Here is a 24,211-nt window from a genome sequence, read left to right as displayed (position 1 = left end):
CCTGACAAAGAGAGAGACCATAGTGAATTCAGAATGTCGCCGAAGGGTGAGTGCTGAAAGATATCCGCGGCGGTGAATTCCATGATCGGTGCCCAATCGGATTCGATTGGCAGGGGTGCGGATGGTTCGGAGTCCGGGAAAGAGTCCGGCACCTTGGAGTCACGGGCTACGCAGAGGGTTAGGCTGGTGTTCGGATTGATCGCCATTGAGACTGCAGCCCCTAAGGCGGTGTCTAACCACCCGTCCTCGACTGGCGTAGTTGGCTTCGAGCTAAGGGTCGGAGCTGATGCGGGCGCAGCCTCTGGGGTACTGTTCGGCGGCAGAGCTAGGTCATACCCATCGCGATAGTGCGGCGCGCCCGGCTGTGGCTCGAATCCGTTGAAGATCAAGTCTCCGCGGATGTCGGCCATGTAGTTCAAACTTCCAAATCTGACCTGATGGCCAGGGGCGTAGCTTTCAATCTGCTCCAGATGGCCAAGCGAATTAGCCCGCGGAGCAAAGCCGCCGAATACGAAGATCTGTCCGGGGAGAAAAGTCTCACCCTGGAACGCATCGCTATCGATGATAGTAGGAGCCATCAAGCCTAACGGCGACAACACAGAGGAACTCTCAATGAAAGCACCAATGTCGGTGTCAAAACTGGCGGATCTTGGGTAGGGGGTCCCGAACTATGCGTCTAGGCCGGATGGTAACAGGAGGCAGGGGACACGATGTTTTACCCAGGTTCGGGCCCTCTTGATGGAGGTAAAACCCTACGTCCTGCTTGATTGATATTGATGATATGGGTAGTACAAGAGTAGATCTACCACGAGATCAGAGAGGCTAAACCCTAGAAGCTAGCCTATGGTATGATTGTATGTTATGGTTGTTGTCCTATGGACTAAAACCCTTCGGTTTATATAGATACCGGAGAGGGTTAGAGTTACACAAGGTCGGTTACAAAGGAGGAGATATCCATATCCGTATTGCCTAGCTTGCCTTCCACGCCAAGTAGAGTCCCATCCGGACACGAGACGAAGTCTTCAATCTTGTATCTTCATAGTCTAATAGTCCGGCCAATGGAGATAGTCTGGCTGTCCGGAGACCCCCTAATCCAGGACTCCCTCAATAGTTTTATTTCTTTTCTTTTCTTTTGGGGTCGATAGGAGAAGACCATAATTAAATTGTTGAAGTAGCTCTTATATGCATTATTGTTGATCTGACAAAAGAGCCCATATTGCCTTCTTCTCCTGTTTATTAAATGCTTGCATATTCCATCTTAGTCCAATGCACGCGCACTATTATTATTATTCACATCATTCGTTCGTGCAAGTGAAAGGCAATTATGACGATATATGATGGACTGACTGAGATGAGAAAAGCTGGTATGAACTCGACCTCTCTTGTTTTTGTAAATATGATTAGTTCATCGTTCCTGATTCAGCCTATTATGAATAAACATGTTTGCAATGACAACTAGAGATCATAGTTTCTTGTGCCATGCTTGATTAGCTAGGAGCTTATAATGGTTTACCTTGCGTGCCAACATGCTATTAAAATGGTTGTGATGTGGTATGATAGGGTGGTATCCTCCTCTGAATGATTTAAGTGACTTGACTTGGCGCATGTTCACGCATGTAGTTGAAACAAAATCAACATAGCCTTCACGATATTTATGTTCATGGTGGATTATATCCTAGTCATGCTTGCATTCAGTGTTGATTAATTTTAATGCATGTTCATGACAGTTGTTGCTCTCTAGCTGGTCGCTTCCCAGTATTTTGCTAGCCTTCACCTATACTAAGCGGGAATACTGCCTGTGCATCCAACTCCATAAACCCAAAAGTTATTCCACATGAGTCCACTATACCTTCCTATATATGGTATCTACCTGCCGTTCCTAGTAAATTTGTATGTGCCAAATTCTAAACCTTCAAATAAATATCCTGTTTTGTATGCTCGAATAGCTCATGTATCAACTAGGGTTGTTCGTATCTTCCATGTTAAGCGGGTTATTCTCAAGAGGAGTGGACTCCGCTCCTCACTCACGAGAAAGTGGCTGGTCACCGGGATGCCCAGTCCCATGCTTTATGCAAACTAAATCAAAATAATTGCAAACAAAACTCCCTCTGGGACTCTTGTTAGTTGGAGGCACTCGTTCTTTCAAGCAAGCCATGGATTGATGCTTGTTGGTGGAAGGGGGAGTATAAACTTTGCCATTCTGTCTGGCAACCGCCTATAATGTGTGTAGCATGGAAGATATCGCCATCTCTTGGTTGTTATGTTGACAATGAAAGTATACCGCTCAAAATAGTATTCATCCCTATTTCAAAACCGAGCTCTGGCACCTCTACAAATCCCTGCTCCCTCTGCGAAGGGTCTATCTATTTACTCTCATGTTGAGTCATCATCTTCTTATTAAAAAGCACCAGTTGGAGAGCACCGCTGTCATTTGCATTCATTACTGTTAGTTCACATTGAGTATGACTTGATTGGATCTCTTTTACCATGAATTACAATGTCTAGTCAGTCCTTGATCTTTAAAGGTGCTCTGCATTTATGTTTTGTGGTCTTAGAAAGGGCTAGCGAGATACCATCTTGTTATATCATATCATGATTGTTTTGAGAAAGTGTTGTCATCCGAGATTTATTATTATTGCTCGCTAGTTGATTATGCCATTGATATGAGTAAGCTTGAGACCTAAGCGTTATTGTGAATGTGGTTAGTCATAATCTTTGCTGAAAACTTGAATGTTGGCTTTACATATTTACAACAACAAGAGCAAACAGAGTTTGTAAAAGTTTTTCTTTATCACTTTCAGTTTATCAACTGAATTGCTTGAGGACAAGCAAAGGTTTAAGCTTGGGGGAGTTGATACATCTCCGTCGTATATACTTTTCCAAACACTTTTGCCCTTGTTTTGGACTCTAACGTGCATGATTTGAATGGAACTAACCCGGACTGACGCTGTTTTCAGTAGAATTACCATGGTGTTATTTATGTGCAGAAACAAAAGTTCTCGGAATGACCTGAAACTTCACGGAACATCTTTTCGGAAATAATAAAAAATCCCTGCAAAAGATGAAGGCCAGGGGGCCCACCACCTGTCCACGAGGGTGGGGGGCGCGCCTGCCTCCCTAGGGCGCGCCCCCTACCTTGTGGGCCCCCTGGAGTCCCTCCGACCTCAACTCCAACTCTATATATTTGGTTTCGGGGACAAAAAAATTAGAGGGAAGAAATCATCGCGTTTTACGATACGGAGCCGCCGCCAAGCCCTAAAACCTCTTGGGAGGGCTGATCTGGAGTCCGTTCGAGGCTTCGGAGAGGGGAATCCGTCGCCATCATCATCATCAACCATCCTCCATCACCAATTTCATGATGCTCACCGCCGTGCATGAGTAATTCCATCGTAGGCTTGCTGGACGGTGATGGGTTGGATGGGATCTATCATGTAATCGAGTTAGTTTTGTTAGGGTTTGATCCCTAGTATCCACTATGTTCTGAGATTGATGTTGGTATGACTTTGCTATGCTTAATGCTTGTCATTAGGGCCCGAGTGCCATGATTTCAGATATGAACCTATTATGTTTTCATCAATATATGAGAGTTCTTGATCCTATCTTGCAAGTCTATAGTCACCTGTTATGTGTTATGATCCGTTAACCCCGAGGTGACAATAATCAGGATACTTACCGGTGATGACCGTAGTTTGAGGAGTTCATGTATTCACTATGTGTTAATGCTTTGTTTCGGTACTCTATTAAAAGGAGGCCTTAATATCCCTTAGTTTCCGTAAGGACCCCGCTGCATGGGAGGGTAGGACAAAAGATGTCATGCAAGTTCTTTTCCATAAGCACGTATGACTATATTCTGAATACATGCCTACATTACATTGATGAACTGGAGCTAGTTCTGTGTCACCCTATGTTGTGATTGTTACATGATGAACCACATCTGGCATAATTCTCCATCACTGATCCATTGCCTACGAGCTTTCCATATACTGTTCTTCGCTTATTTACTTTTTCGTTGCTATTGCTATCATCACTACAAAATACCAAAAACACTACTTTTGCTACCGTTACCACTACTATCATATTACTTTGCTACTAAATACTTTGCTGCAGATATTAAGTTTCCATGTGTGGTTGAATTGACAACTCAGCTGCTAATACTTGAGAATATTCTTTGGCTCCCCTTGTGTCGAATCAATAAATTTGGGTTGAGTACTCTACCCTCGAAAACTGTTGCGATCCCCTATACTTGTGGGTTATCAAGAAGCACCGTGCTGCTATTGGATATGCTCTTGATGATCTTAAGGGCATCAGTCCCACCCTATGCCAGCACAAAATAAAATTGGAGAAAGACGCGAAACCGGTTGTTGATCACTGTCGGTGTCAAAACCGGCGGATCTCGGGTAGGGGGTCCCGAACTGTGCGTCTAAGGCGGATGGTAACAGGAGGCAGGGGACACGATGTTTTACCTAGGTTCGGGCCCTCTTGATGGAGGTAAGACCCTACGTCCTGCTAGATTTATTCTTGATGATATGAGTATTACAAGAGTTGATCTACCACGAGATCGAAGAGGCTAAACCCTAGAAGCTAGCCTATGGTATGATTGTATGTTGTCCTACGGACTAAAACCCTACGGTTTACATAGACACCGGAGGGGGCTAGGGTTACACAAGGTCGGTTACAAAGGAGGAGATATACATATCCGTATTGCCTAAGCTTGCCTTCCACGCCAAGTAGAGTCCCATCTGGACACGAGATGAAGTCTTCAATCTTGTATCTTCATAGTCCAACAGTCCGGCCACAGGATACAATCCGGTTGTCCCGAGACCCCCTAATCCGGGACTCCCTCAGTAGCCCCCGAACCAGGCTTCAATGACGATGAGTCCGGCGCGCAGTGTTGTCTTCGGCATTGCAAGGCGGGTTCTTCTCCAATTTTCAAGTGTTCGTAAGCAGTGTCCAGCTCCATAAATGTTGAACCTCTTGGCTTCTGTGCCCAATAAGGGTTTTCTCCCACGCGTCGAATGAATACAAGGAACCAGGGCGTTTTTACATTCGCCCCCCTAGCCAGATAAATAAATTGTCTATTAAAGGGATGGGGATTCTTAGATCCGATCCATACCATCCTACCCCAGCGAGAATCCATCAGAGCGCGTTTCGGAAAGATCCATTCCAGCATGGCCGACCTCCGCAGCTCCTCCTCCCGCCCTCGTAGCCCTAAGCCCGGTGATTGGGAGAGGTGTTCAGTCCCGCACATTCGATTAGTCGAACTACAGACTAAGGGATTTCTCCCTCTGGCGTATATGGTGCCCGTTCGAGCCGGGCTTGCCACCTACAATGGCGGGGAGCAAGCGGAGAGCTTTCCCTATCCCTCCATGGGGGAACGGGTTTGCCTTGTTCCTTATTTACTAAGGGGACTCGGATTTCCAATTCATCTGTTTCTCTGCGGGCTCCTGGAGTTCTACGGACTCCAATTACACAATCTCACCCCTGCCTCCATTCTACATATCGTCGGCTATGTTGCTCTCTGCGAGTTGTTCCTGGGCTGCGTGGCTCACTTCAAGCTGTGGAAAAGGCTATTTTGCCTCGTCCCTCGCATACAGAGGAGATCACTTTATCAAGTGGGCAGAGCCGAAATATGGCGCATCACCGATACCGGATACCTGTCCGGTACCCCGAAGAAGTCATCCGAAGACTGGCCATCAGAATGGTTTTATATGGAGGACGTTCCCCTTCCGGACCCTGTTCGACGGGGTCTTCCTGAGTTCAACAATGCTCCTCTGAAGAAGCGCCGAAGTTGGCGCCCACGGAGCCCCCAGGCAGAAGACAACAGAGAAGTCCTCTATCTGATGAACCGGATCAAAGCACTGGCTCAATCAGGATTGACAATAATCGAAGTTATGTCGATTTGCATAATGCGGGGAGTGCAGCCACTTCAATATTGTGGGCACCCCTTGTGGTGTTATAACGGGGCGGATGACGCCACCCGCTGTGGGCGTAAGGGTCCAGACAATGCTGCCGCTCTAGCGAAAATTCTGTCCGAACTATTCAAGGGTGAGGAAGAGGAGTTCACCCGCATCAAGCCACGGGATGGATTCTCCATGTACAATCCTCCAAGCTGGGTAAGTTATATCTCCCTGCTCCCATTTTTCCCGCATTCTTTGTCGTAAGTACTCACCTTGCCACTTTGTGGCAGGAACTGCGAAAAGCCATAAAGGAGGTCAGCAGCCCTTCTCCACAACCAGAGGACCCTGACCGGGCCCTCGACTCCGGACTTGAAGAAGATTCGTTTATATTCATGGAGCTGATAGACCAGCAGTTCTATTAGTTAAGCTGCGACGATGCCATGGTGGCCATTACGGCCGACTATCCCAGACTGCTCCCTGCATCGCAAGTAAGAAAAACCAAAAATCCCAACTCCAAAACTAGGATCCCCTTTTAGGCACTTCACCCACCATATACACATGGCATCTTTTACAGGGAAGGCATTCGGGACGCCATGCTGAACCCGCAGCAACTCGCCAACAAGAGGCACCGAGGCCGGGTAGGCCAAAAAGGAAGGCGGTTAGGACGGAGACGCCGGCGCAAAGGTATAAGAAAAACCCTGCTCCGTGGTTGTCGTCTTTCTCGAAATGTAATGACGTCCGTGTTTCTTTAACACAAAAAACGCTCGCCGGAATATGTCCAGCGATGTTGCCAATCACGCTTCCACCAGTCGGGCGCCAAGACCGGACATGGAGGCAGAAGCCGATATGGGGCAGGCGCCAGATAATCCCCCTACAGAGGATGCGGATAGATTATCCGCTACAAACTCAGAAGTGGAAAGCGCCATGAATCATAGGCGCCGCTGGGCCGTACTCCGTGACACTTGTTTCTCACCAGAGGCGTTTGACGCCTTCAATTCTGGAGAAGCGTACCTCCGTGCTGCTCAAGATGGTCTAGCCAGAGCCACGGATCAGTATGTAAAGGATGTACGGGTGAGTAAATCTTACGATTTATATGTATCAGTAGCCCCTGAGACTTGAAACAGTTAGCAGAACTGATTTAAGGATCATCTTTATTGTGCAGGTTCTTACAGAGAAGAATACTAGGCTGTCACAGGAGCTAGAGGAATGCAAGACCCAACTACGGGCTGTTGTGGCCGCCTTGCAGGAACCGAAAAAGTCACCTGGTGGTAACATTTACTTTAAAGAATGATGGTTACCATATAACGTGCGGCATGGCTGCAAATCTAACAACAGATGTTGCAGATGAATCCGGAGAGAATCCGGAGGACCAGCATGTTATGCGACAGCTAGAGGCTGGCAAACGCGTGCTGACTGAGGTTAGGCGGGAGAAAAACAATCTCCAAGACGCCAATATTAAGCTGAACGTGGAACTAAAAGACGTTCGGGGCCATCTTGCAGACTCCGAGAAGGAGAATAAGCAGCTTCGGTGCGGCATTTTCAGTAAGTGCTTGAACAAATCCAATTAAAGGAGTTCGGCGAAGAAGCCGACTAACAGCGTTATGTCTGTAGGTAAGCTGACGGGTCGTCCCGCGGAGGAAATGCACGGGTCTGCGGGTGATCTTCTGTTCGAGCTGTCACATCTGCACGAACAAGTTCGGCTAGTGATGCAGGGTGTTGCCCAGGCCTTGTGGCCGTCCATCTCCCTGCCAGAGGGCGTTGCCGAGCTTGCGGAGAAGCTCAAGGGAGCACGGCAGCGCTTCCGATTATGGAAGATATCAGCCTGCCGACAGGGTGCCAGAGAAGCCTGGGCCATGGTGAAGACGCGGTATACCAAGGCAGACCCAAATCACATGGCCGAGGTCGGACCTGTGGGGCCCGATGGGAAGGAGATCCCTGTTAGCTTAGTTTATGGGCAAGTAGAATTAGCCGCAAAGTATTCTCAACAGGATTGTAAGCTAGACCGGCTGTTGGATGGTATAGAAGAGGAATTTAGTCAGTCTGCATGACTATGTAATTAAAGTGACATGTATAATGCCTTCTAGCCGGATTGTAGATCATTTGTCGTTGCGGACCTTTTCGCTTCAACCTCCGGGCCCAATAGTCCGGAGTGTATCCGAATACCTGCTCAGTTATATAAGAATGGGGGCATGCGTGGAGACCAGGCGTAGGGGTCATTAGTGCTTTATCAGACAAGTGACCAACTAGTTATGTTATATTACATGGGTAGTAAGAAACATCTTCCAGGGAGAATAGTTCCGTTAAGGGTTGCTTTCCCTGGGTAAGCATGCCCTAAAGTGCATGTCCGGACTGCGACAGGAAACGCAGGGAAAACATCTGGGGGCAGATATGGACAATAAATAAAAACCATCTTTTGTTCACCAACCGAATATTCCCTTAAGAACACTAGCTTTCGGCTTCACCCAGTCTGAGGTACACATCCGGCTGACCCGGCAGTAACAATCGCAGAGGTGCTCCCCTTATGCCCTAGCCGAATTAACAGGAACGTAGGGCATAAATACAAGAGCCAGGCAACCCAGCTTGGCCAAAACTTAATTCATATCGATGCATATAATGGTGAAAAAAGGTACATGCGAAAGTATAACACATGTGTGGGACATGAGGCCCAGATAAATAATTTAAGCTTCTGTGAAAGAAGCCCCCAGGTATGAAGAGTGCGGCTAGCGCATCTGTAATGTGCAAGCGAGGCACAAGGTGACCCTTGAAAGCATAGAGAAATAATAAAAGAAAGAAAGAAATAAAAACAAGACAGATAATGTATATGCAGAAAATGGACAAAGGGAGGGGACTAACATAGAGTCCGGTGCTAGGCGTAGAATCTTCGGAGCCTGGCCGCGTTCCATGGGTTCAACTCGAGTCGACTAGTCGATGCATCCCGCTGTCGGTACGCTCCACCGGTCAGAACTTGGTAAATAATGAAGGGACCTTCCCATTTGGGCTCGAGCTTGTTCTTTCTCTTATCCGGCGGGCGTAGAACTAGTTCGCCAACGTTATAAGTTTTGGCCCGTACTTCTCTGCTTTGGTATCTGCGAGCCTGTTGCTGATAAAATGCGGAACGGGCTTTGGCTATGTTGCGCTCCTCCTCCAGGGTGTCCAAACTGTCCTGTTGATCGAGCTCGGATTCTCTTTCTTTGTACATGCGCACTCGAGGTGAGTCATAAATTATGTCACAGGGCAAGACTGCCTCTGCGCCGTACACCATAAAGAAGGGTGTATATCCGGTACTACGATTCGGCGTGGTCTGCAGCCCCCAGTGTACGGAGTCGAGCTCCTCTACCCAGTGCGTGTTAGACTCCGTTAAGGAGCGCACTAATCTGGGTTTAATGCCGCTCATTATAAGACCGTTTGCTCGCTCGACTTGACCGTTGGTTTGTGGGTGATAGACTGAAGCGTAATCAAGCTTGATGCCCATTTTGCTGCACCAGAGTTTTACCTCGTCGGCCGTCAAGTTCGTGCCATTATCAGTGATGATGCTGTGGGGGACGCCATAACGGTGTACAACCCCGGATATGAAGTCTATCACCGGTCCGGATTTGGCTGTTTTAACAGGTTTGGCCTCTATCCATTTGGTGAATTTATCCACCATGACCAATAAGTATTTTTTTTCTTGTGGGTTCCCCCTTTAAGGGGTCCAACCATGTCAAGCCCCCAGACCGTGAAGGGCCAAGTAATGGGGATTGTTTGGAGGGCGGTAGGTGGCATATGACTTTGATTTGCAAAGAGCTGGCAACCGGCGCGGCGTTGGACCAAGTCATGTGCATCTGCCCGGGTCGTTGGCCAATAGAATCCTGTATGGAAGGCCTTTCTTACAAGAGCCTGGGCTGTGGCGTGATGACGCCGAGTCCGGCATGAATTTCTGCCAAAAGATTCCGCCCTTCCTCTTCGAAGATGCACCTTTGAAGGACTCCGGTAGTGCTTTTTTTGTACAATTCTCCCTCATGGACCCTGTAGGCCTTGGATCGCCGCACTATGCAGCGTGCCTCATTTTGGTCCTCCGGAAGTTCCTGTCTAGTTAGGTAGGCCAGGAATGGTTCTGTCCACGGGCCAATAATGGCCATTATTTCGTGGGCTGAAGGTGTTATTTCGGTGGCGGAGCCTCCGATTGTGTCAGAGAGTTCGGTATCGGGCATTTTGGCCGGGTCCGGACTGTTGTTACTGGTGTCCCCTTCCCATACTACGGATGGCTTGAACAGCCTTTCCAAAAATATGTTGGGGGACCGCATCACGTTTTGCGCCGATGCAGGCGAGGATATCTGCCGCCTGATTGTTTTCCTGAGCCACATGGTGAAATTCGAGCCCCTCGAACTGAGCTGACATTTTTAGGACGGCGTTTCGATAGGCTGCCATTTTCGAATCCTTGGCGTCAAAGTCTCCATTTATTTGGGATATTGCGAGGTTTGAATTCCCACGCACCTCCAGGCGTTGAATGCCCATGGAGACTGCCATCCTAAGACCATGCAACAGAGCTTCGTATTCGGCTGCATTGTTGGAGTCTGTATACAATATTTGCAATACGTACTGAACGGTATCTCCGATTGGGGACGTCGTGACGACACCAGCCCCTAGACCAGCTAGCATTTTAGAACCGTCGAAGTGCATGATCCAATTGGAGTATGCGCCGTACTTTAGGGAGTACGGCCTCCGTCCATTCGACGACGAAGTCGGCCAATACCTGCGACTTAATGGCTCATCGAGGTTTTTATGTTATGTCGAACGGGAGGAGCTCAATGGCCCATTTGGCAATCCGGCCCGTAGCGTCGCGGTTGTTTATAATATCATTAAGTGGCACCTCCGAGGCTACTATAATCGAACACTCTTGAAAGTAGTGTCGCAGCTTCCGCGATGCCATGAATACCGCATATGCTATCTTTTGGTAGTGCGGGTACCGTGATTTGCATGGAGTGAGGACGGTGGATACATAGTATACCGTCTTTTGAAGAGGGAATTTATGTCCGTCCGCTTCCCGTTCAACAACGAGCACCGTGCTTACAACTTGATGAGTTGCCGCAATGTACAACAGCATTGGTTCGCCAATGTTTGGCACGTCCAGGATTGGGTTGGTTGCCAATATGGCCTTTATTTCTTCCAATCCGGCTGTGGCCGCGTCCGTCCACTCGAAGTGTTCGGTGCGCCGAAGGAGGCGATAAATGGGTAATGCCTTTTCTCCTAAGCGGGAGATAAAGCGGCTTAGAGCCGCCATGCATCCAGTTAACTTCTGGATTTGTTTGAGGTCTGTTGGGGTAGCCAACTATGACAAAGCTCGGATTTTGGCCGGATTAGCTTCAATACCTCTACTGGAGACAATGAAACCCAGGAGCTTTCTGGCTGGTACGCCGAAAACGTATTTTTCCGGATTGAGCTTGATGTCGTATGTTCGGAGGTTGTTGAATGTGAGCCTCAAGTCGTCTATCAAAGAGTCGACATGTTTGGTTTTGATGACCACATCGTCTACGTATGCCTCTACTGTTTTGCCGATTTGTTTCTCCAGACATGTCTGAATCATGCGCTGATATGTTGCGCCAACGTTTTTGAGCCCAAAAGGCATTGTGTTAAAACAGAAGGGACCGTATGGTGTGATGAATGCCGTTGCGGCTTGGTCGGACTCCGCCATCTTGATTTGGTGCTAACCGGAGTATGCGTCGAGGAAACACAATGACTCGTGTCCTGCGGTAGCATCAATGATTTGACCGATGTGTGGGAGGGGGAAGGGATCCTTTGGGCAAGCTTTACTGAGGTCTTTGAAATCGACACAAAGGCGCCAGGATTTGTCCTTCTTTGGTACCATCACTAGGTTTGCTAGCCAGTCCGGGTGTTTTATTTCTCTGATGAATCCGGCCTCCAATAACTTGGCTAGTTCCTCTCCCATGGCCTGTCTCTTAGGTTAGGAGAAACACCGAAGAGCTTGCTTGACCGGCTTGAATCCCTTTAGGATATTGAGGCTATGCTCAGCCAGCCTGCGTGGGATTCCTGGCATGTCTGAGGGATGCCAGGCGAATATGTCCCAGTTCTCGCGCAGGAACTCTCGTAGTGCGGCGTCCACAGTGGGGTTTAACTGTGCCCCGATGGAGGCTGTTTTTGTAGGGTCCGTTGGGTGGACTTGGAATTTGACTATTTCATCCGCTGGTTTAAAAGAGGTGGACTTGGATCTCTTGTCGAGTATCATGTCGTCCCTGTCCACTGTGGCGCGTAGCGTGGTTAATTCCTCGGCCGAGAGGGCTTCGGATAATGCCTCTAGGGCTAGTGCGGCTGTTTTGTTTTCGGCGCGGAGTGCTATGTCCGGATCGCTGGCGAGAGTGATGATTCCGTTGGGCCCGAGCATTTTGAGCTTCATGTACCCGTAATGGGGTATGGCTTGGAAGATTGTGAATGCTTCCTGTCCTAAAAGAGCGTGATAACCACTGTTGAATGGGGCCACATGGAATGTAATTTCTTCATACCTGTAATTATCCGGCGTGTCGAATACCACATCTAGTGTGACTTTTCAAGCACAGCGTGCTTCCCGACTGGGGATAATTCCTCTAAAGGTTGTGCTACTTTGCTCGATGCGGTTCCAGTCTATTTCCATCTTTTGAAGAGTTTCCTCATAGATGAGGTTTAATCCGCTGCCTCCGTCCATGAGTACTTTGGTTAGTCGAAAGCCGTCCACGATTGGACTGAGGACCAGTGCGGCTTGTGCTCGTGCTGTTCGGAATTTAGGTTCATCACTGGCATTGAAGGTAATAGCCGTGTCACTCCATGGATTTATTGCTGCTATGTGGCAGATTTCGGCCATGCTGTGGAGTGTTCACTTGCGCCTATTATTTGACGCGAAGGTCTCAAAGACTGTTGACACTGTATTGTTATCCACGGGATGGTGCTCTGTGGTATTTGGGATAAGAAGATCCTCACCACTTTTGGCCACCTGCCGGAGTATCCAACATGCTCTAAGGCTATGCGTTGGTATTGTATCCGCTGTACTATGAATTTTGCAGGGTCCGTTGAGCCATCCCTCCAGTACAGTTCCATGCCCTGTAGAGGGTTTTTGTTTCTTTACAACTAGCTCGGGTGTCTTATTATAGTCCACCCTTTTACTTCGGACTGGGTGTATATTCAGAGCCGGATTATCCCAAAATTTAGTTTCGGTTTTCCAGGCGCTTTCCATCGCACAGTACTTTCATACTATGGACGCCAAGTCAGCAAAGCGTGATATGTCACGGCGACTTAAGGCGTTAAGGATTCCCTTGTCCATGCAATTATTGCAGAAAAGTGAGACTGCATCTTCCTTGCGACAGTCCTTAACCTTGTTCAATACAAGGAGGAATCTAGCCCAATAATGATGTATTGTTTCATGGGGCTCTTGCCTGATGTGGGAAAGATCGTTTATGTCTGGGTGGGTGGGTGGATTTGAGTTGGAATCCCTACCCGATCTGAGACCCAGGGGCCGAGGAGTTTCCAATCTTGGAAGTTCGGGTTCCGAAGTGTTACCCGATGAATTTGGCCCGCTGCCTGATTCTAGGTTCAGGGCTTGGGTGATGTCCTCCCGTAAGCAGGTATCCGGCTCGGAGAGATCAGGAATCCGGACATAGTTAGTCCTCAAAATAGAGGAAGAGTTGTCGCATTGTTCCTCCACCACCGCAACGTGATGGGTGACCGGTGGAGACTTAATCTCCCTTTGATCGGATTTAAGCCCAATCCGATCATAGTCCGTAGCGACTCCCAAGGCGGCGATGCGATCCAAGAGTTCGTTTAGGGAAGAGAACTCCATTGGATCCATCTGCTCGGCGACTTCCGAGCCGACGTAGAGGCTGTTTTTGATGACCCGAGAAGTCATCGTCGGTGCAGCGGCCGAACGGGCAGTCATGACGAAACTGCCTAGCTGGAGAGTTTGGCCAACAGCCAGAGCTCCCCCGGCGGTAATGTTGCTTTTAACAACGAGACGAGGCATCCTTCCTTATGGCGGCGTCACAGAGGAACTCTCAATGAAAGCACCAATGTCGGTGTCAAAACCGGCGGATCTCGGGTAGGAGGTCCCGAACTGTGCGTCTAAGGCGGATGGTAACAGGAGGCAGGGGACACGATGTTTTACCCAGGTTCGGGCCCTCTTGATGGAGGTAAAACCCTACGTCCTGCTTGATTTATTCTTGATGATATGAGTATTACAAGAGTTGATCTACCACGAGATCGGAGAGGCTAAACCCTAGAAGCTAGCCTATGGTATGATTGTATGTTGCCCTACGGACTAAAACCCTCCGGTTTATAGACACCGGAGGGGGCTAGGGTTACACAAGGTCCGTTACAAAGGAGGGCATATACATATCCGTATTGGCTAAGCTTGCCTTCCACGCCAAGTAGAGTCCCATCCGGACACGAGACGAAGTCTTCAATCTTGTATCTTCATAGTCCAACAGTCTGGACACAGGATATAATCCGGCTGTCCGGAGACCCCCTAATCCAGGACTCCTTCAATCACCAATGACGGTTAAACCTTGAGATGAAAGGAGTGGTAAGAAATGAAATACTAAAGCTTCTGGAGGCAGGTATAATTTATCCCGCTACTGATAGTCAGTGCGTAAGTCCTGTCCATTGTGTCCCTAAGAAAGGAGGTATTACTATTGTTCCTAATGATAAAGATGAATTGATCCCACAAAGAATTGTTACAGGTTATAGAATGGTAATTGATTTCCGCAAATTAAATAAAGCTACTAAAAAGTATCATTACCCTTTACCATTTACTGATCAAATGCTAGAAAGATTATCCAAACATACACATTTTTGCTTTCTAGATGGTTATTCTGGTTTCTCTCAAATACGTGTGTCAAAAGAGGATCAAGAAAAGACAACTTTCACTTGCCCTTTTGGTACTTTTGCTTATAGACGTATGCCTTTTGGTTTATGCAATGCACCTGCTATCTTTCAAAGATGTATGACTGCTATATTCTTTGACTTTTGTGAAAAGATTGTTGAGGTATTCATGGATGATTTTTCTGTATATGGAACTTCTTTTGATGATTTCTTAAGAAACCTTCATCAAATTTTGCAGATATGTGAAGAAACTAATCTTGTCTTGAATTGGGAGAAGTGCCACTTTATGTTTAATGAAGGTATTGTCTTGGGGCATAAAATTTCTGAAAGAGGTATTGTCGTGGTTTTGTCACGGCAGATGTCCTCGTGAAAGGATTTAGTTGTGGAGCCACCGCGACGGGTTAGCTTGAAGGGGTTAAGGCGGACAAGGGACGCGAAGAATTATACTGGTTCGGCCCCTTACGATGAAGGTAAAATCCTACGTCCAGTTATGATGGAATTGCTAGGGTTTCGATCACCAGGGAGCGAATCCGCTTTGCCTGGCTCTCGAGTTATTGTTTGTTGTCCCTAAACCACCGTCGGGTCGCCCCTTTATATACACAAGTTGACGCCCGGCGGTTTATAGAATCCCGAGGCCGGCTCATAAATGTACCCGGCTCGGTTTCTACCTTCCATTGCCTTACAGAATAAATTACATATCATATGGCGGTTTATGTCTATGGACTCTAACCCGCCCTTGGGACTTCATGTTAGATCCCCTACGTAAAGCGCCATACCTCTTGTCTTTATGGGCTTCAAACATGACTAACTCCTTGTGGACATAACCCGGCCCCTCATGGCCAGTTTATACTTAATAGTAATATCCCCAACATTAGGCCCCGGATTCGTAGATCTTGTAAACCGCCGTGACATCATCTTCCAGGTTCGTAATAAACTGCCATGACGTCACCTGTTCATTAAAACCGAAGATACCCTTCATTAATGATCCTCCAACAATCGAGGCAACAACTTTGTTGTATATCCATTTTTTGGGCTCCTCGATTTCCATGCCTGTCGCCTATCTCTTTGTCTTATAAATAGGGCTGAGGGTCCCATTCCTTTCTTCTCGTTGCCTCTTCGTCTCTCTTCTATCTCGCGTCGCATCAGCACTCGAGCGCTGCCGCCGCCGTCGACCTTCGCTTCTGCCTCAACTCCGGCCACTGCATCACCCTGACCGTACCAGAAACCCGCAGCGCCTCTCCACTGTTTCACAGCTCCAGTAAGTTCTTCTTCCTTTCCTCTGTAGATTCGCTAGGGTTCGCTCGAGTTCATAGAAACTTCATGGTGTTCTTCCCTTATTCTTCATTAGATCTTTATGTAATGGATTCCAAACTTGATGTACTTCCATGCGGTAGTAATGATAACCTTTATTTTGTCGTCAAACAATGTTCGTTGTGCGAAAAAATCCGGTCTGGAACTTCCCAAACTGCTCAGGCACCAATTTTTAGGTCTAAATATTTTCCTTTTCCTGACATCCGGTAGATCCAAAATTCCAATGTGAACCTGTGAAGCTTTTTTTTCCTCACTCAGTCGTTTTTTGCTTCAGATCTGTACTTTCATTGTCTGCGTAGGCGGTTTATCCTTTAGAAAATAATCTGCCAGATGCCATTAGTCCCCTCGTAAACTGCCAGTCGCATTACCATTTATAATAGCATCAACCTCCGGTTTAACAGTTTTGCATGCTTGAATGCTTTTTCCTTAACCTGCTACACTTTATGCTTACTAACCATGAGTCTTAAACCGGCATCAATCTTTTCCAGCTCCTCATTCGAAATGGCCAAATAATTTTATGCTTGTAACTGTGTCCCTTCCCGGGTTACTAAAGAGCAGCTAGATGGATGCGTCAGAAGTGGCGTTTTACCAAAACAAAGCGAAATCCACTGGCGTATTCCCAGTCCAGAAAATCCTCCTACCCTAAAAGACGACGAGGTAGTGGTATTTGTTGATCACATGAACCGTGGTTTTAAACCGCCCGGATCCAAGTTTTTCCGTGATGTGCTTGCCATCTTCCAGATCCACCCTCAGGATATTGAACCCAACTCTGTGTCCAATATTTGCAACTTTCAAGTGTTTTGTGAAGCCTATCTGCAAGAGGAGCCAATTGTAGAATTGTTCCAGGATTTTTTCTATTTGAACCATCGTACTGAATTCGTAGATGACCCAAACACTAAACTTGGCGGCGTCTCCATTCAGAAAAGTAAGGATGTCAGCTTCCCTCACACAAAACTTCACAGCCATCCTAAGGATTGGAACCAGACTTGGTTCTACTGTAAGGACACTTCCCCTGAAGATGAGAACCCTCTGCCGGGTTATCGTGCTCACCGGCTTACCAACACACACCCACTTCCGCAATGACTGACTGCCAAGGAACGGTCCACATACGCACCACAGCTCACCAAGCTTAGAGCTTTCATGGCTAACGGTTTGACAGGAGTGGACTTTGTTCGTTGTTGGATATCTTGGAGTATTTTATCGTTAAGCCGCCGCCCCGGTTTAATGTGTGAGTACACAGGGGACTCAAAAGATCCTCAACGTCATATTGATATTCAGCTAACAGAGGATGAAGTTACTGAGTCTGTTAAGAAGATGCTGAATGAACCGCTAGCTGTCTGTAGTAGGAACGGGTTAAGTCCCTTTTATACATTGAATAAACCGCCAGCTGTAAGAATTGCCTCACTCCTGCTTTGTACTTGATATTCTTAACTGTGCAATCTTTGATATCCTACGTCCATCTTTTAAAAGGGCGACGACCCATTCTGGAAGAAGAAGCCGCGGGATAAACCTGCCAAGACCCCTCGACCAAATACGAAGGTTGTTAAAAGACCTGCCAAGAAAAAGGCAGCTGAACCCATCGGGTTAAACCTTGATGACGACCTTGATGATCCGGACGTAGAGGTACAACTTGACTCTCTTGGTTCATTTTTCATACACCTCATTGACAATGATTATTATCAGGATGACGCTGAAGGCAGCCATGCTGATGACGCAGAGGTAATTGTCCTTTCCTCCGATTTAGACCCTCTGCCAACACCAAAAATCTGTCAAGCAATCCGGAAAGTAAGATTTTCTCACCCCCTAGCTCACTTTGACCCACACTTTCTTTTGAAGAAGCAGCAACACAAAGCTCGCTGCACAACCCGGCACAGCGGCCAAGTAGTCACTTCAGCCAGTTTACCAAACACTCCGGTTCGGAAGCATCAATCTGAGGTCTCACCCACTTCCGATCCTTCTTATCCCAAGGCAGGTTATTTCCGACAACCCCTTAATCCGTCCAATTCCAATTATCAGGGAACGCCTCATTCATCATCTAGCGAGTCAACGGCCACACAGCTCCCTCCTCTTAAGACTGTTCCTGGGTAAATACTTTAAACTTAATCTTTTCATGCTTCATACTTGCCTGTTACACTGACCTTTATATCTTTTCCTTTCAGGGCCAAGGCCAGAACCAGCAAGAAAGCTCGGGCTAATAAACCGTCTGATGACCATGTGGTTGTTGAACCGGAGAGAACTCCAGAACTGGAAGGAACGAATGCCGACGCCATGTTTGATGATCCACCCCCTCAAGACCATGAATTTGTTAAACAAGTAGAAGTTGATGCAACAGGTCATGCTGATAAATCGACAAGCTCGGTCCGTACTGATGATAAACCGTCTAGTCCAGCTAAGGCTGCTGATAAACCGTCAACTCCATTAAGGGCTGCCGATGACAAGGAAGATGGTGTTATAATTACTGGCGTTGGCCACACCACCCCTGGCAATCATGTTGCGTTATCAAAGCATAGTGCCAAGGAGGAACTTTCTGCTATGGGCAAAGGAAAGTGGAGCACAAACTTGTCAAGCTACGCCCGCCTCAACGCCCAAGAACTTCATTCTGGTTTTTTAAACCGTCTGTACACAAACCGTGATTACGAAGCTGGTTTAGTGAATCTGATGAAGGAGCGTTATGAGGTAACTATATAAACTTTTCTCTCTCATGTCCAATTTCAAGTACCAACTCCAGTAGCCCCCGAGGGCTGATTTATGATGCCAATCTAAACCGGGACTTTGCAATATCTCAACTCTGCACGCTTATCCTCCAAGGGTCGGTTGATCCTTTTAAGATGAACCTGTGCTTTCACATTGTAATCCTGTAACTTTCACATGTGTAGCCCCCAAGGGTCGGTTTATCTTTCCAAGCTAAACCGGGACTTTAACCAATGTTACTTTGAACAAACGTACATTAGCCCCCAAGTGTCAAGAATAATACTTGTATTGTGCTTGGGACTTGTGAAAAAATTCTGATAATCAAGCAAATAGGCATTAGCCCCCAAGTGCCAAGTGTATAACTTGTTATGTGCTTGGTACTTCAAATATTCACTACCACCTCATAATATGTCCTTCTCTTATAGGCTGAGCTAAGTAAAAATGGAAGCCCAAACCGCTGATCTTCAAGAAAACATCAAATCTCAGCAAGCGGAAACCTCCAAAGCCAAATATGAATTGACTAGTGCCTTAGCAGCCAGGGAAAAGCTAAAAGAAGCTTTTAATTAGGAACGGGCAGATTGGGGCATAGAGAAAACCAGATTACAAAAGAGAGCTGAAGACGCAGAAGCATCCCTTAAACCGGTGGTCGAAGAACTAACCGGCTTAAAGCGGCAAATAAATGCCATGACCTCTACTGTGTTTGGTAAGTATCCTCATCTGAAGCTTTTCAATATATATTATCTCATCAGTTGCCGGTTTACTAATGCTTGTAACGACACAGGAACTCGCATTACCCATCTGGGCTCTGACATGCGGATGAAGCTGAAGGCTGCCTATACGCTGATAGAGCAGTTATATTCCGAAGCCGAACGGGCCTCTTGCATCGCTGCGCATAAAAAATCGCCTCCAACCTTGATAAAGGAAACCATTGAGAAGCCGTCAATGCTGCCCGCCCGGTTGGATGAACTAACAAGATCAGCTGCAAGGTCAGGTGCGCTGACTGCGCTAATCCGGGCGAAGGCATGGATACTAGATCTTGAACCGCCGGATATAGGCAGCGGCTACCCTGGCGTAAAGGAGGATCTTGTACCGCCAGATATAGGCAGCGGCTACCCTGTTGGGCTACAAATCTTTCAAGACGAGGAGAGCTTTCATTCGGCTAGCCGAGAAAATGGCCCATCAGTAAGGAGAAATGGGATGTATATTTTTAAAACACATCAAACCGGCAATTAGTTTCAAATATCTTTTTTTTCATTTCGAGATTTTAAATTACATTAAATTTTATGCGTGGAGAATTTGTTGGATTTTATATTGATATACATTTATTTTTAAAATCAGTTTGAATGCGAGTCGAAATTTCGGGATTAAAAACAGTTCGGACCGCACAGAAATATGCAAATTTTCTTATAATTTTTTAACTATGGCCACAATATGGGCTGTAATGCTAACAAAAAGAATATGGGCTCCAAAAAAATCTTAATAATTAGAAAATGGGCTGTAAATTATTAGAAATAATGACAGATGGGTTGTATGTTGTTTTCCACAGATTTGAGGCTTTCCTAAAAAAGGTTGACGCACAAGCAGTGACTGTTGGATGGCCATCCAACGGCCGTCGTGCTTCTTCAATCTATGTTCTTCCTGCTCCGGCCGCTCCAACAAGCGCCGGCAGGACTGCCTGCTCCCTCCTCCCCGCAGCCGGCTCTGCTGCCGCGCAGGCCTCACCGCCCCACCATACTCCCATCGCTGGCCTAGCCATCCCTCTACTCACCCACACCTGCTGTTATTCTCCGGCGACGGCAGACGAACCAGTAAACCCTCGTACAGTCGTACTCCCCTCCGCGTGGGAAACAACTGCCGAGTCTTCCCTGCCTCCGTGCCGTTCCCTTCCTAGGCCTCACCGTCATCCACCGCCCTGGTGCTCTCGGCACGGCCTAGTCAACGTGGTCAATGACCGACATGCATCTGAAGTGGACTGTATGTGGAGAGGCCGACAGCTGGGTCCACGGTTGCACGCAAGGAAATGCCTCCTTATTACGCGCAAAATAATGATTCCTCCACCTGACATCAGGGACCCACCGAAAGGGCCTCTGTATTTGGCAAAAAAATGTTACCGCCGCTGACAGCTCGGACCCACCAGCTATATCTTCGCACGCAAGGAAGTGCCTCCTTATTACGCACAAAAAAATGAATACTCCCCCTGTTAGTTGGGACCCAGTATAGTGGCAGGCTGACTTGTGGGCCTACTAAGTTGACAGGGACGGAGGGCTTTGTCAACTTAGTCAATATGCACGATTCTAGCTCCAGTGACCATACGATGTTCATCCAACGGTCGTAGTGCTTCTTCAACCTCTGGTCTTCTTGCTCCATCCGCCCAAACCAGCATCGGTCGTGCCTCCTGCTCCTGCCTCCCGTGGCCGGTTGCGATGCGGCGGAGGCCTCACCGCACCCTACTACTCCCACCGCTGGCCAGGCCATCCTCTACTCACCCACACCCCCTGTTATTCTGCGGCGACGGCAGCCTCACACCGCAGCGAACCAGTGAACCCTCGTACTCATCTACGCATGGGCATCCACTACCGCGTCTTCCCCGGCTCCGCGTCCTCCCCTTCCTAGGACTCGCCGTCATCCACCGCCCTGGTGCTCTCAGCGCGGTGTGGTCAACGTGGTCAAGGAACGGCTTCCATCGGACATGGACTGTACGTGGAGAGGCTGACAGCTGGGTCCACGGCCGCAGCAAGGAAGTGCTTCCTTATTACGTGCAAAATAATTATTCCTCCACCTGACAGGAGGGACCCACCAGACGGGCCACCATATTTCGCGAAAAAAACGTTTCCCCCTGACTACTGGGACCCACCAGCTACATCTTCGCACGCAAGGAAGTGCCTGACAGTCGGGACCCACCTGGTCGAAGCGTACATAGCATTGTCATTCTGGTCACGAACATGTACGTACATATATACTGGTGGATGTAGAGGCGCGCACATGTCGTAGTAGAGGCGCGCACGTGTCGTAGTAGAGGCGCGCACGTAGCATGTACACGTACGTACAGCGGCCAGGGTGCAAGAAAGAAAATACGGCCACGTATGTGTACATACGGGCGGGGTCTCAAACGCCTGCTCGCGCATACGTACGGCCATGGCTCGTGTACATGGCTGGGTCGGAACGGAGAAACAGCATCTCGTCGTGTTCATGGGGAGGCAACGGAATGCGTCGTGTTCATGGGGAGGCAACGGAATGCGTCGTGTTCATCGGGAGGCAACGGAATGTGTGGGAGCCAACCGGCTGGGTCAGAACGGAATGCGTGGTCGTGTTCATCGGGAGGGCTTGGACGGAACAGGCGACAGAAACGAGGCTTGGCGTACCACAAAACGGAGGAAACGGACCTCCTACGTTCGGAACGGGGTCCTGTTGATCAGGAGGGGTGTGGCGTACCGCAAAACGGAGGAAACGGACCTCCTACGGTCGAAACGGGGGTCCTGTTGATCGAGGGGTGTGGCGTACCGCAAAACGGACGAAACGGACCTCCTACGGTCAAAATGGACCTCCTACGGTCGAAACCGGGGTCATGTTGATCGGGAAGGGGTGTGGTGTACCGCAAAATGGACGAAATGGACCTCCTACGGTCGAAACAGGGGTCCTGTTCATCGGGAGGGGTGTGGCATACTGCAAAACGGGACACCACGAGATACTGTTCATCTCCACTGTCGACCTCCTCCAGCCTCCATGGGCTCCTGTTCATCTAGCATCCACCGCGCGCTACTCCACCCGCTACTGTTCAACCACCCCTCCACGGGCACCCCTACACCGTCTACTGTTCATCCAGCCCTCCACACCACGGGGTCCTTGAGGGAGTCCTGGATTAGGGGGTCTCCGGACAGCCGGACTATATCCTTTGGCCGGAATGTTGGACTATGAAGATACAAGATTGAAGACTTCGTCTCATGTCCGGATGGGACTCTACTTGGCGTGGAAGGCAAGCTAGGCAGTACGGATATGGATATCTCCTCCTTTGTAACTGACCTTGTGTAACCCTAGCCCTTTCCGGTGTCTATATAAACCGGAGGGTTTTAGTCCGTAGGACAACATATAATCATACCATAGGCTAGCTTCTAGGGTTTAGCCTCTCCGATCTCGTGGTAGATCAACTCTTGTAATACTCATATCATCAAGAATAAATCAAGCAGGACATAGGGTTTTACCTCCATCAAGAGGGCCAGAACCTGGGTAAAACATCGTGTTCCCTGCCTCTTGTTACAATCCGCCTTAGACGCACAGTTCGGGACCCCCTACCCAAGATCGTCCGGTTTTGACACCGACATTGGTGCTTTCATTGAGAGTTCCTCTGTGTCATTGCCATTAGGCTTGATGGCTCCTACGATCATCGATAGCGACGCAGTCCAGGGAGAGACTTTTCTCCCCGGACAGATCTTTGTGTTCGGCGGCTTCGCACTGCGGGCCAACACGCTTGGCCATCTGGAGCAGAACGAAAGTTATGCCCCTGGCCACCACGTCAGGTTTGGAAGCTTAAACTACACGGCCGACATCCGCGGAGACTTGATCTTTGACGGATTTGAGCCCCTGCCTTGTGCGTCGCACAGTCACGATGAGTACGATTTATCTCTATCATCGGACCGTATTCAGGAGATCGCACCGGCAGCCGCTCCGAGCCTCAATGCGGAGCCAGTTGCGCCATCCATGGACGGGTGGATGGACCCCGTCATGGAGGCCGTACCCTCAGCGGCGATCGAGCCGAATATCGACCTTACCCTTCACGAGAGCCGTGTTGGCAAACTGTCGGATCCTTCTCCGGCCATGGACTCCGTACCGCCTGTGCTCGTGCCTGTCAAATCCAACTGGGCGCCGATCATGGAGTTCACCTCCGCAGATATCTTTTAGCACTCGCCTTTTGGCGACATACTGAACTCATTAAGGTCCCTCTCCTTGTCAGGAGAGTCCTGGCCGAACTATGTTCGGCGGGATTGGGATGCGGATGACGAAGAAATTCGCCGCCCACCCACCACCCACTTAGTAGCCATTGTCCATGACTTAACCGACATGCTCGACTTCGACTCTGAAGACATCGACGGTATGGACGACGATACGGGAGTCGAAGAGGAATCACTGCCAACAGGGCACTGGACAGCCACCTCGTCATATGATATATACATGGTGGACACACCCAAAGAAGGCAATGGCAACGAGACAACGGAGGATGACCCCTCCAAGAAGCAACCCAAGCGCCGGCGTCAGCGGCGCCGCTCTAAGTCCCGCCAAGGAAAAAGTGGTGATACCGGCACCGGAGATAATAGCACTCCGGACAGTGCCGAAGACAACAACAATCCCCTCCAGCAAGATTTAGAGCAGGAGGATGGAGGAGCCAGCTCTCCTGAGAAAGCGGCAGATGGAGAGCCGGAGGATGATAATTACATGCCTCCCTCCGAAGACGAGGCAAGCCTCGGCGATGACGAATT

Source organism: Triticum urartu, chromosome 7, assembly GCF_003073215.2.
Source record: "Triticum urartu cultivar G1812 chromosome 7, Tu2.1, whole genome shotgun sequence".
NCBI classification, from domain to species: domain Eukaryota; kingdom Viridiplantae; phylum Streptophyta; class Magnoliopsida; order Poales; family Poaceae; genus Triticum; species Triticum urartu.
The sequence above is the reverse complement of the archived record's forward strand: the minus strand, read 5'-3'. Positions refer to the sequence as shown.